Below are 13,084 nucleotides of genomic sequence, written 5' to 3'. Positions count from 1 at the left end.
AAACTTGAACCCTGTGCTCTATTAATGTACTAATATAAAATAATATAAGTACAAACTTTATTTCAATCCAAGTGTTTAATTCAAATGAAGGTACCTCGAATCAGTGAAGTAGAACACGAGCATCTAAACAGGAAATGAGCAGAGTCGGGGGTTAAAGTGGATTCAGCAGGTGTGGAAATCCTAAAAATGGCTGTCGTGGCTCAGTGTGGGAAAAGAATTATAACTCACAATAATCATTTCAGGCTCTTTACACTTGAATTCAACAGATGTGAGCAGATGTGTGATGAGTTGCCCTCTACACTGACAGTACACAGTTTGTGCTGGGTTTTCTAGATGCTTTAAAGTTGGTATGAAGGAGGAGTTCAGTCAATGAATCTCAGCATCATCAGCTAAAATTCACACGAGTCTCTGTTACACTTGATGTAAGCTAACTGTGACCATGAAACCACTGTGCAGCAGTCACACACCGTTCTTTACTCAAACCCATCACAGTGCAGCAAACTCACCTGATTTTCCTGCATTTACCTGTTTTTCAGGTTAATGCAGCAGCTCGACCTTTAGCTGCAGCGCACTGTGACACAAACTGCACACGGACAGTTTGTGTGTTTGCCGATGTTTGCCGAGCCGATAGAAACGCTGCGTTTCAAATTACCTGGCACTTAAAAACGTTACTCCCTTTATGCTCGCTTCTCTTTAGCAGCGCTCAGAAGCTGAAGTACCGCAACTTACAACGTCCCACGTTTAAGCCCTGACTTTTTGCACGTTTTATGCCACATTAACACAGGAACAGGATTTCATCTCACGTGTTTCTGTTTAGACTCAAATCAGTTGGATGTTTGGAGGCTCGCGGTGACAAAATTATAACTCCCCCCAAATGTGTTAAAGCAAAAGTAACGAGAGTAGAAAGTATAAATATTTATAGGGAGGGAAAGTAAAAAGTACTCGCACAGATACCTGAAAGTTGTACTTACTTTTTCACGTCTGCTTATTACAAGGCTGACATTCAGGCACTGAACGTTTCAAAATGTTAACACCTTTCAACACGAAATGTAATCAGATTACCATCAGGCGCTCTGCAGCTGCATTTTACCTGTTTCAGTTGCAGCAGGAGGGGGAGGAGCCAGTGATAACCTCGGGGTGTGTTGAGGAAAAACTGCCAGCGAGCAGGTTTAGCACACAGAGTAACTCTGAGTTTTGTTGTTTCTGGAGCAGAAAACCTGGAGCCTCCTCGATCTCAGGATTAACAAACTCTGATTTTTAATTAAACCCGAGCGTCCCGAGAGCTTTCTGAGGAGGGCCAGTGAGGTTTGTGTGTTTGCTCTTTGGTTTCCTGATCACGTGCTGTGTCTGCGTCTGGACATGGACATAATTGCTGTGTTCTTTGTGTCCACAGGCTTACAAATGCAGTCCTCTCCCAACAATGTGGACAAAATGACCTCTATGCGCTATTTCATATTTGGGACTATGTGTTTATGGAAAACATATTTTGGATGACACAGATCTTAGTTTCAGCACGTTGTAGTTTGATAACCAGCTTCCCCATTTTGGGCAGTACAAAGATCCTCCCTGATAATGTTACCTTCACATCATAGTTTGGCTTCTTTCTCTTCTTCTTTGTGCAGGTTTGCAGCCACCATCATGTCAGAGTCCGGACGAAGTGCAGACGATGCGAGGGCCGCCTTTCAGTCCTGCAAAAGTTCTGATCCGAGAGACCGCGTTCAGTTTTACAGCTCCTGGGCCGACAACTACGAGAAGGTCGGTGTGAAGGACCAGAAATGTCTCTATTACTGAACAAGGCTTCCAGTCCCCGCACCATCCTCTAAGGAAGGGGTCCAGTCAGAGAACATTCCTAGAAGCACACACACACACACATGCGCGCACACACACACACATGCGCGCACACACACACACACACACATGCACAAAATAATTTTTAACCAAATCGCTTCAGTTCAAGGGCTCAAAAGTAAGTGGACAAATTAAATGACTGAAAATAAAAAGCTCATTTCTAATACTTGGTTTGCTCCCAGCTGCTGATAACCATGCTAAAGATGCTCTCTGTCGGGACTTATTTCTCATCAGCTGGGTGGTTTGATGCGACCCTTTAGCACAGATCTTTATAAGCAACCGAAGACATTGTCCCGTTTTAGTTTAGGAGTGTCTGTGCTGCAGTCCACTGACAGGATGTTTGGTTTTGCTGATGTTGGACAGGATCACACCCTGATGAGCTACAGAGCACCAAATCTAGCTGTCAGCTGTCTGTCTGATCACTTCACTGGGAATCCTGAAAAAGCTCTGGTTCTGGATGTCGCCTGGTGAGAGCAGTTTCCTTCCAGCATTATGAGCCTTGGTCTAAGGTGACACCCCCCCCCCCCCCACCCACCCCCACCCCCCCACCCCACTGAGCCTCAGCACAACAACAACTTTTTTAGACAAAAAATGAACCTGGGAGATGGTTCAGTACAGCTTTGTTTGTTACAATTACCATTTGGACTTTAAGTAAAAATGTTTGTTTCTAACCTGTTTAAAGGCTTTAGCAAAAACATAATCACAGCATCATGACCTAAATGTATTTAATGGCCGTCTAAGGAGCTCGGAAAGAAAAGCGTCTGGACTTCTTTGAATTCTTGAAGACGTTTCATCCGAGAAGCTTCTTCAGTTGGATGCAGGTTGGTGGAGAGTCCCAGATTTAAGCCCTATGGGAGTGTCCCCGAGAGGGTCATGGGCCCCCTATTGATCCTCTACCTAATCACACGAGCCGAGGTGTGAAAACGGGTGTGGGTCACAATCAGCAGAGGCCTTAGTCAAACCTCTAACATTACAGGAATGTGTGAATACGAAGCGTCTGTGGAGCGAGAGCTGCAGCTGACAGATCCAACCAGCACAAACATCGGTTGTTTCTTGTGTATTTAGATGTTCGAGCTGGGCTTCAGGCACTTTGTGGGAGTGGACGGCAGTGAGGGCATGCTGCAGAAAGCTGAAAAGACCGGCCTCTATCAGGACCTCAAACTGGTCTTACTGGGTCCACAGCCGCTACCTGTACAGACTGGTGTGACACATACACACCTACCACACATTCATAAATATAGCCCTGTTCTTCTCGTGCTAACTGAAGGGATTTCTCTCTTCCAGATATGTTTGATGTGGTGACCATTGTTGGCGCTCTGGATGCTGGCTTTGTTCCAGTCAGTGCTGTCAGGGAGCTGTGCCAGGCCGCCAAACCAGGTAACTTTAGCATTTAGCTGAAGGATGTGCATTGTGCAGTCTGACATCAGCAGCATGGTGGTGCAGCCATGAGCACTTATTCCTCACATCAAGCACGTTCTGAGTAATCAGCTAACATCAGAATAAAAGCCTTATTGTTTAATAAAATTCAAAGTGAATTGTTCTCCTCATTAAAACATTTATTTCTGTAACTCTGTAGCTGCTGTGATCTGAATGATTTGTGCGCTGTGTTCAGGAGGCTTTGTCTGTATGGTGAGAGGGAACCACAGAGGAGCACCGGCAGCGAGTTACAAGAAGGACCTGGAGACAGAGCTGCAACGGATGGAGGAGGAGGGACTGTGGAGTCGAGTAGCAATCCAGGAGGTGGACAGATACATGGAAGACCCGCATCTGAAAATCGAGAGAGATGGAAAGACCGAGGAGGAGGTCGTGTACATCAGCGGGAATGTTTATTTCTACAAGAAATCGGTCGGTCCATAGGGGCATGTGGTGCAGCTCAGTGGGGGGGGGGGGAGTGGGTTCAGGGTGTGCTTCCAGGGGAGGCTGACCCACACAACGCAGCTGTTCTCAACACCTGGTAGGATGCCGAGTCCTGACGGGAGAGCAGGTGGCTCTCACATCATCTGCAGTTCTGCAGGTCAGTGACATCATCACGGATGACTTTTTTAAATCTTTTTTGAACTGTATCAACGTAAATATGAGACTTCAGGTTTGATGAAGTGTGCATCGTCTCATAGTTCAGGAAAAGACGCTTAAACCACGTGTCACATGTTTTATTGGCTAAATAAACATTTACTCTGCTTCTCATATCACGAGAGGAACAAACAAAACATGTGTGCGTTTTGTTGTGATAGATTTGCAGTTTCACCTTTTTTCAGCTTTCTCCTTCCTTGTTATCATTGTCCAAACAGGTGTGTGTGTGTGTGTGTTTGTGTGTTTGTGTGTGTGTGTGTCAGAATTAAATGATGATTAAATGCCACAACACCAACTCAGGGAATCTCACCCCTAGGAAATGTAAAAAGGGTGTTCACACAGATTGGTTCGGGTATTAAACCTTTATTAAATATATTTTTGTTAACAACAAAACAAAAGGAGTGTGGACGAGGACCCACCACCTGAAAGGTCCTCGGTCACAAGAACATTAAAAACAATCAGACAAATATGGAAGGACACTCGGCACCAGGCTGGCTGCTCACAGTCACACAGCTACTAAGATCTACTCTCAGCCATACAATATGAAGAAACCACACACACCCTTTTAAAACAAAGAAAATAGCAAGCACACGAGCCAAATAGTGATTTACACTCCACAGGTGAACTGTCGCCTGCACCACTGATGGTCGTGATAACGATTAGTCCTGCGCAAACACGGTGCTCTCTGTGGCGGCTGCAGCAAGTCACCAAACAAGCTAACACAAATAGCAAATGTAGGTAAACAATAAATTTTACTAACATAATTATACTTAAAGAAACTCTTAAAGTTTTATACTCACTGATTTTTTACTGTTAGTAACTGTGAGTACAAGAAAACAATTATTCGAATATAATGTTAATGTTAAATTTGCTTAGATGAGCGGGTCCAGCAGTAGATCAGAGGAATAGGGAAGGATTTGTCTGTGTGGGGTAGGCAACTCCAGGCCTCGAGGGCCAGTGTCCTGCAGGTTTTAGATCGCACCCTGGGTTAACACACCTGAATCAAATGATTAGTTCATTACCAGGCCTCTGGAGAACTTCAAGAAATGCTGAGGAGTCATTTAGCCCTTTAAATCAGCTGTGATGGATCATGGACACATCTAAAACCTGCAGGACACCGGCACTCGAGGCCTGGAGTTGCCCGCATATTGATGTGAAGAAATTTTTTTTTTTAATTACTATATGAAAAATGATTTAATACGAAGGCAGAGTGTTACAGGCATGGCCCTTTAAGACTGTAGCCTCGTGGGCGGTGTAGTCCTTGCTGCAGGGAGAACGTGTGGGACCGCCCCTCCCGCTGTGTGTGTGTGAGCGCAGTGTTGCCAACTTAGCAACTTTGTCGCTATATTTAGCGAGTTTTCAGACCCCCTTAGCGACTTTTTTTCTAAAAAGCGACTAGCGACAAATCACACACAAAGTAACTCCACCAGGGTGCTAATTTCAGGTCACTTTTCCTGGTTGGAATTGTGAAATTAAAAAAACAATATTTGCTAAAAGAAATGTAATTTTTAGTTCTAAATAAAATAGATAATAGTTCTAAATGCATTTACAACATTTTTTACTCTCTTTATGTCTTTTCCACGATGTTATTTCTCTCTCCAACAACGTAGGTTACAATTACATTAGCATGACCAATTATGCAAATTAGGCGATGACGTCATTTAGCGACTTCTAGCGAACTTTTAGGACAGCCAATAGCGATTTTCCTTACTGAGGAGTTGGCAACACTGTGTGAGCGTGAGGGAGAAAAAGGAAAATCGAAGAGTAACAGTTGTCCCCGAGCAGAAACGGGAGCTGGAAGCATGTAAATATAATAATAACCACTGCAGCCAAACAGAGAGCCTGACGAGCCCAGCTGTAAGTAAGCTGTTAAGACTCGACTGTACACTGTGTTCCTGTTTTCCTCCGAAACAATAAAGTTCTGCTGGAGCAGTCTTTCAACGCCTCTCTCTGTCTCTCGCTAGCAAAGTTGACCCAGACAGTAAAGCTCGTTCCCGGCTACGAGCCCGACCGGAAACCAAAGTATTAGCTAAATTAGGTCTCTAAAGGAGTTTGGTGAAGCTTGAGTGAGGGGAGATGGACTTTTATGACCGTCAGGAAGTCGTGCTCGCGCATACATCAAGTCAAGTCAAGTCAAGTCAAGTCAACTTTATTTGTCAATTCTGCCACATGTACAGGACATACAGAGAATAGAAATTTCGTTACTCTCAAACCCTAGATTAAAAAATGCAAATAAAATAATTAAAAATAAAAATTTAAATAAATACAATACAATTTTACATATAACAAGAAAGCTATGCAATATACAATATACAATATTCAAGTAAGGATAAATGACCATGAGTGTAAACCAGGCAGAGTAGTGCAAATAAGCAAATAGTGCAAATGGAGATTAGTAATATACGGTAAGAGATGGTATGACAACAAAGTCTTATGAGGTACTGGCAGTCCAACGCTCCACAAAGTGACTGGTAACTGGTGCAGGCCAGTGAGTGAAGTCAGAGAGTGTGTGTGTGTGTGTGTGTGTGTGAGTGTGTGTGACAGAGTTCAGTGAGACCATGAAGGAGAAGAGGGGAGAGGAGGCAGAATCGGAAGGGAGTTAAGCTTCCTGACAGCCTGATGGATGAAGCTGTCCTTCAGTCTGCTGGTCCTGGCCTGGAGACTCCGCAGTCTCCTCCCTGACGGCAGCAGCTTGAAGAAGCTTTGCATCGGGTGCGTGGGATCAGCCGCTATGCAAAGGGCTTTTTTAGTGAGACGGGTGCTGTAAATGTCCTGGAGGGAAGGGAGAGAGACACCAATGATCCTCTCTGCAGCCCTCACTATGCGTTGGAGGGTTCTATGACAGGACGCATTGCAGGCTCCAAACCACACAGTGATGCAGCTCGACAGGATGCTCTCGATGGTGCCTCTGTAGAAAGTGTACATGATGGGGGCTGGTGCTCCTGCTCTTCTTAGTTTGCGGAGAAAGAAGAGACGCTGCTGTGATTTCTTGGCCAGTGCTGTGGTGTTGTGCGTCCAGGAGAGATCCTCTGTGATATGCACACCCAAGAACTTGGTGCTGCTCACTCTCTCCACAGACGCTCCGTCGATGGTCAGAGGAGCATGTTGGGTGTGCATTCTCCTGAAGTCCACGACAATCTCCTTCGTCTTCTCCACATTCAGAGAGAGATTGTTGTCAACACACCACGTGGCCAGGCGTCTCACCTCACTTCTGTAGTCGGTCTCATCCCTGTTGCTAATGAGACCCACCACCGTTGTGTCATCCGCAAACTTGATGAAGAGGTTGGAGCTATATGATGGAGTGCAGTCATGGGTCAGCAGAGTGAAGAGGAGGGGGCTCAGCACACATCCCTGCGGGGCCCCCGTGTTTAAAATGATGGTGCTGGATGTATTACTGCCGACCCGTACTGCTTGAGGTCTTCCGGTGAGGAAATCCAACAGCCAGTTGCACAGTGAGATGTTGAGCCCCAGCTGGACCAGTTTTTGAGTGAGCTGTTGGGGGATTATAGTGTTAAATGCTGAACTGAAATCTATGAACAGCATTCGAACATATGAGTCTTTTTTTTCCAGGTGTGTGAGTGCTGAGTGGAGTGCAGTGGAGATGGCATCATCGGTTGAGCGGTTGGGCCGATACGCAAACTGGAAGGGATCCAGGGAGGGGGGCAGGACAGTCTTGATGTGTTGCATGACTAGTCGTTCGAAGCACTTCATCAGGATGGGAGTGAGTGCAACAGGACGGTAGTCATTAAAGCAGGAGGGAGATGACTTTTTTGGAACCGGAATGATTGTGGTGGCTTTAAAACATGTGGGGACGACAGCCTGGATGAGTGATATGTTGAAGATGTCTGTGAAGACATCAGTGAGTTCCACTGCACAGTCTCTCAGTACACGACCAGGAATGTTGTCAGGACCCGGAGCTTTACGTGCATTGATCCTGCTGAGGGATCTCCTCACGCTGTCCGGGGACAGAGTCATCACCTGGTCACCAGGAGGGGGTGGGGTCTTCTGTGCAGTGGTGCTGTTTTGGGCTTCAAAGCGAGCAAAGAAAGTATTCAGCTCGTTCAGCAGGGGGATAGTGCTATCACAGGTCTGTGGTGGGGGCTTGTAATCTGTGATGGTCTGAATGCCCCGCCACAGGCTCCGTGAGTCTCTGCTGTCTTTGAAGTGATGAGATATTTTCCTAGAGTACTGTCTCTTAGCTTCTCTGATGCCACGGGAAAGGTTGGCCCTAGCTGTCCTCAGGCTCGCCTCGTCTCCATCTCTGAAGGCAACATTCCTAGCTTTCAGCAGCCATACATACACAAACACGGAGTTTACAACACACCATGTGGGTTTTACGATGGGGTCGCTTCTATAAAACTGGTGGAAACAAGCAAAGAAGTGAAGATCTGCAGAGGGACACCGGCCCTGTTCGTCTCCCCTTAGATGTTAGATGCATGTGTAACTGAAGATGAATAAAGATTTTGTGAAATGACTGCTGAGTCCGGTGTCGTCTCTGGTGGCCTGAGGAATAAAAAAGAACCGGGCTGAAACTGCTTTACTGTTTCACACTACTGTGTGAAAACAGGAAGAAAACCTGTCTGCTCTCAGACCTCCATCATCTCAGGCTGAGGCAGACCCATCTGCACCTCCTCACAGTGAAGCTGTCTTTGAGCACTTTGACCTGGTCAGTTTCTCCTCTCTAAATGAGCAAGCTGCTCGTGCGAGCAGGATTTCTCTCTGAGCACAGAGCTACACGTGAAACTGTAGCAGCACGTGCAAAGCTGACACGCTTGCGTGCACGATGGCTTCTTTGTGCTCGCGGCTGCTGAGTTTTACGCAAGCAGGTTGTTGAATTTTGTGCGCGAGGAAATGACATTATTTACCCTGATTATTTTCTTGCTCCTGCATTTGTTATGACATAAATGTAATCGCATCACCTTCCCCCTGCTTCCATCCAGCAGAGTCCTCAAAGGCCGCACCACCGGGCTGCAAAGGGCCATTGCAGGACCGTACAGACTCCTCCCCTTCTCTTCGACCAGAGCAACTGCATTGCTCTAATTTGAACTTATTTAAGTATTAAAGTTTTTGTGTAAATAGTTATGTGTGTGGATGAGGGAATGTGGGCATTGCTTTGGAGGATGATCCTGATTTAAAGCCTACCTCTCCATATCCGCACAGCTCAGGCAGTTCACACGTTTAAATCTTTATTACAAACACATTTACTCTCTACATGTGTCATATTAATAAACTTGACCTTAAATGGCATTTATATTTGTGTCACCATATTTAGCATTAAGTTAAATTGCACCTGAAAGAAACCTGATTAACTGACTGGCATGACAGACAACCTTCATGGCAGCTGTTTGAGTGTGTATGAAACAGCTGGATGCTGAAGATGACTATCCGGTCTTTAAGTGATGACAAATGAATCCTGCTTCCGGGCCCAAATTACTCTGCGTTTAATAAAGCTGTTGTGTTTTTAACATGTTTTATTGTTTTGTATCTTGTTCTATTTAATCTGAACAAGCCCCTAAAAACAGTCAGTGATCACTGTCGGCCTCTCTCAGGTTTTATTACGGCTTTTCATTTTAAATCTCAGTTTTTAAAACCTTACGATGTAACTACAGCCCAGCCCAGCAGCAGTATATTGATGACTAACCTTGTATTGTGGATGGATTATCTCAGTTGTTCTCCTGACTGAAGTTTGGTCCTTTTACAGCATCCTGCCATGCGATTGCATTTGTCCCTGACCATCGGGAACCTTCACGTTAACTTTTATCGAGTGGATAAAAAGTTGGCGTTCATCCTCCAGCTTCACTGTGCTAATGTTATGCTAACATAGCTGTGTAGCTAGCGATCACGTAGCACATCATTATATACCAACTAGTCCAACATGTTTTATCATGTTTAGGTGGAAACTAGCGAGCTAACTTCCTGCTAACTTCTAATTTCGTTAAATTTAACAAATCCTGTTTTCATGGATGCCTGGATGTTAAACTTAATGGTTACACCTGGTTAAGCAGCAACGCTGATGATTTTATTACAGATGAAAGAATTCAGACAGTTTTTAGCTCTCGGTGATGCTGCAGTGTTCGTGTGACTTTGGGACCTGCAGCGGAGTTTGGGCCCAGACACGGCTAATGACGTCATCGATATGGTGAATGCTGGGGCTGGTGGCATGCACATACTACTAATATTTAGCAAATAAACTGGTTTGCTACACCTAAAAAGTGTAAAAGAAATTAAACGAGGAACTTTATCCAGTTAAGTACCATGTAAGTCTTGTTTCTACATACATTGCTTACAAAAAGGAAAGGAACAGTTAGAAAACACATCAGATCTCAGTGTCATGAAACAGTTGTGGAAGGCAGGATGTAGAACCCAAAATGCAGGACGCTCAGACGGAGGAGTAAACTCAAAGAGGATGCCATTTTGCAGTTACGGGACAAAACTCCAAAAACAATAAACTTGCAAAGAGCAAATCAAAACTAGAAACTGAAACTAAACTCTAAGAAACCTGCAGACAAGAGACAAGGGGTGAGACGCATGGAGGAAAACAGAGACAGCATGAGGGGACGACGCGACACTGACAGAGAGAAACACAGGGCTCAAATACAATGAGGGATAACGAGGGAATGGGACACAGGAGGAGAGCACAGCTGGGACTGATCTGACGAGACTAAGGGGAGACACAGACACGAGGCAAGGGGCCGTTAAAGTAAAATGACATGAACACAAGTGCAGCACAGAGAACACCTAAACCAGGGGTGGGCAACTCCAGGCCTCGAGGGCCGGTGTCCTGCAGGTTTTAGATGTGTCCTTGATCCAACACAGCTGATTTAAACGGCTAAATGACCTCCTCAACATGTCCTGAAGTTCTCCAGAGGCCTGGAAACGAACGAATCATTTGATTCAGGTGTGTTGACCCAAGGTGAGATTTAAAACCTGCAGGACACCGGCCCTCAAGGCCTGGAATTGCCCACCCCTGACCTAAACACTGGAAGACAAATAACAAACCCCCCAGAAAACTCTAAAATACTAATAGATGCAAAACATAAACATGGAGTCACCAGACTCCGGACAGTGACAAGAGGAAAACTCAAGTTCTTCATGTGAGGCTGTGGCAGGCAGGAGGTGGACCCAAAAGGACTCAAAAAGTGAACTCAAGGCAGCAACTTTATTGCTGGGAAAAATGTCCGAAACATACGCACAAAAAACAAACTAAAATCCTAAACTAGGAAAAGAACACTGAGAAATTGAACTAACACCCAAGGAAACCAGGAACACGGGGAGACTTACACACATGAGGAGCTACGACGCAACGAAGGGCAAAGGAAACACAGGGCTTAAATATACAAAGAAGTAATGAGTGAATGGCAAACACAGCTGGGACTAATTAGACATAATGACAGACACGAAAGCACAACTAGATACACTGACAAGGTATCTAGTTATGCTTTCAGGACCGTCAAAGTAAAACAGGAAACACGAGACAATCACAAAGATGCAGACTAGACACTGAGACATAGAGACACGGAGACAAAGGGAACGAGGAGACGAGTGACTAGAGTGGAACACGGAGAGACAAAGTAACAGAAACCTAAATTCTGAGAACACGAGATAAGTAGAAAACACTGAGAATCAAAAATCACGAATAACAATAATCAGTGAATATAAATTAAGCAACAAACACGAAACGCTGGCTCACAGACTCAGTACTGTGACAATGCTGGATATTTATACTGGTATAGACCGAGTAATGTGAGTTATGTGTTAGGAATGAAAGAATGCAAATGATGAGGTGAGTCCATTTTATTAAATGGTAAATGGCCTGTATTTGTATAGCGCTTTACTAGCTTTACTTCGTCCCTAAGGACCCCAAAGCACTTTACACATCCAGTCATCCACACATTCACACACTGGTGATGGCAGCTACATTGTAGCCACAGCCGCCCTGGGGCGCACTGACAAAATACATAATTAGAAAATTACAAACTTGGATCAGATTTTTATTATTATTTGTTATGATTTTACCTGATACAGACTATCAAATGATCAAAAAAAGGAAAATAGTTATAGAAGAGGCTGTATCGCTAATTTACCTTCAACATAAAGAATATAAAATCATTAAGTGTTTTCAGCAGCATTTGAATATTTATGGTTTAGTATCACCTCTAATGCTTAAAGGTTTCCACTTCCAGAAGTCACAGAACAGAGTTTTTCTTACACTGAAGAAACCACCTACATGTAGTTTTGGACTGTAATATGAATTATGGAAAACTTTTTGTTCACACCTCTAGCAAATTTCATTTCAGGCTCTAAAAGTATAAAAAATATAGAATTATGTTTTTCTTCTTTTGGCTCTGGAGCACGGACGTGGATTTGTTCCTGTTTTAGGCTCTAATAGTGAAACTACAAAGTAAATGGCCCGTATTTGTATAGCGCTTTACTTAGACCCTAAGGACCCCAAAGCGCTTTACACATCCAGTCATCCACCCATTCACACACTGGTGATGGCAGCTACATTGTAGCCACAGCCACCCTGGGGCGCACTGACAGAGGCGAGGCTGCCGGACACTGGCGCCACCGGGCCCTCTGACCACCACCAGTAGGCAACGGGTGAAGTGTCTTGCCCAAGGACACAACGACCGAGACTGTCCAAGCCGGGGCTCGAACCGGCAACCTTCCGATTGGCAAACTCCCAACTCTTGAGCCACGATCGCCTCAAAATCTCATTGCAGCACCTCAAAACAGATTGAGTAGTTTGTATACACGGTCGACATCGTCAGCCTAATGAGACGACAGATGGTGTCCTGGATCTCTGCCCACATCTGGATCACTGAGCTCCTGAACAGTCTGAGATAAATCCGGGCACATCTCATAGAACTTTATTAATTCCGAAGGCGAATCAGCATTAACAAAGCAAACACAAATTTCCTTACTTTTTGTTCAAGGTTTATAATGCTCACATTCAAAGTTTGACCAGTTAAAATTACCAGTTAACCTGAAAAGCATCTCTTTGGACTCTTACCAGAAACTCATGCAGACAAACTCCCTTTGTGAACCCTGGACGCTCGGCACAGAACGAACTGACCAGCAGATTCAAACCAGTAACCTCCTTCCTGTGAGGTACGAGTACTAACCGCTGCGCCGCGATGATCCATCTTTAAGGGTGGACCTTTGC

At 44.8% G+C, this 13,084-nt stretch overlaps 1 pseudogene; it reads left to right on the top strand.

The window, feature by feature from the left end:
• The first annotated feature begins 1,439 nt into the window (after positions 1 to 1,439).
• LOC146378411 (methyltransferase-like protein 27) lies at positions 1,440 to 3,705 on the top strand (annotated as a pseudogene).
• The last annotated feature ends 9,379 nt before the right edge of the window (positions 3,706 to 13,084 follow it).

This window comes from Perissodus microlepis, chromosome 11, assembly GCF_051167445.1.
Source record: "Perissodus microlepis isolate ML-2025 ecotype Zambia chromosome 11, ASM5116744v1, whole genome shotgun sequence".
Taxonomy (NCBI): Eukaryota; Metazoa; Chordata; class Actinopteri; order Cichliformes; family Cichlidae; genus Perissodus; species Perissodus microlepis.
The sequence above is the reverse complement of the archived record's forward strand: the minus strand, read 5'-3'. Positions and strand labels throughout refer to the sequence as shown.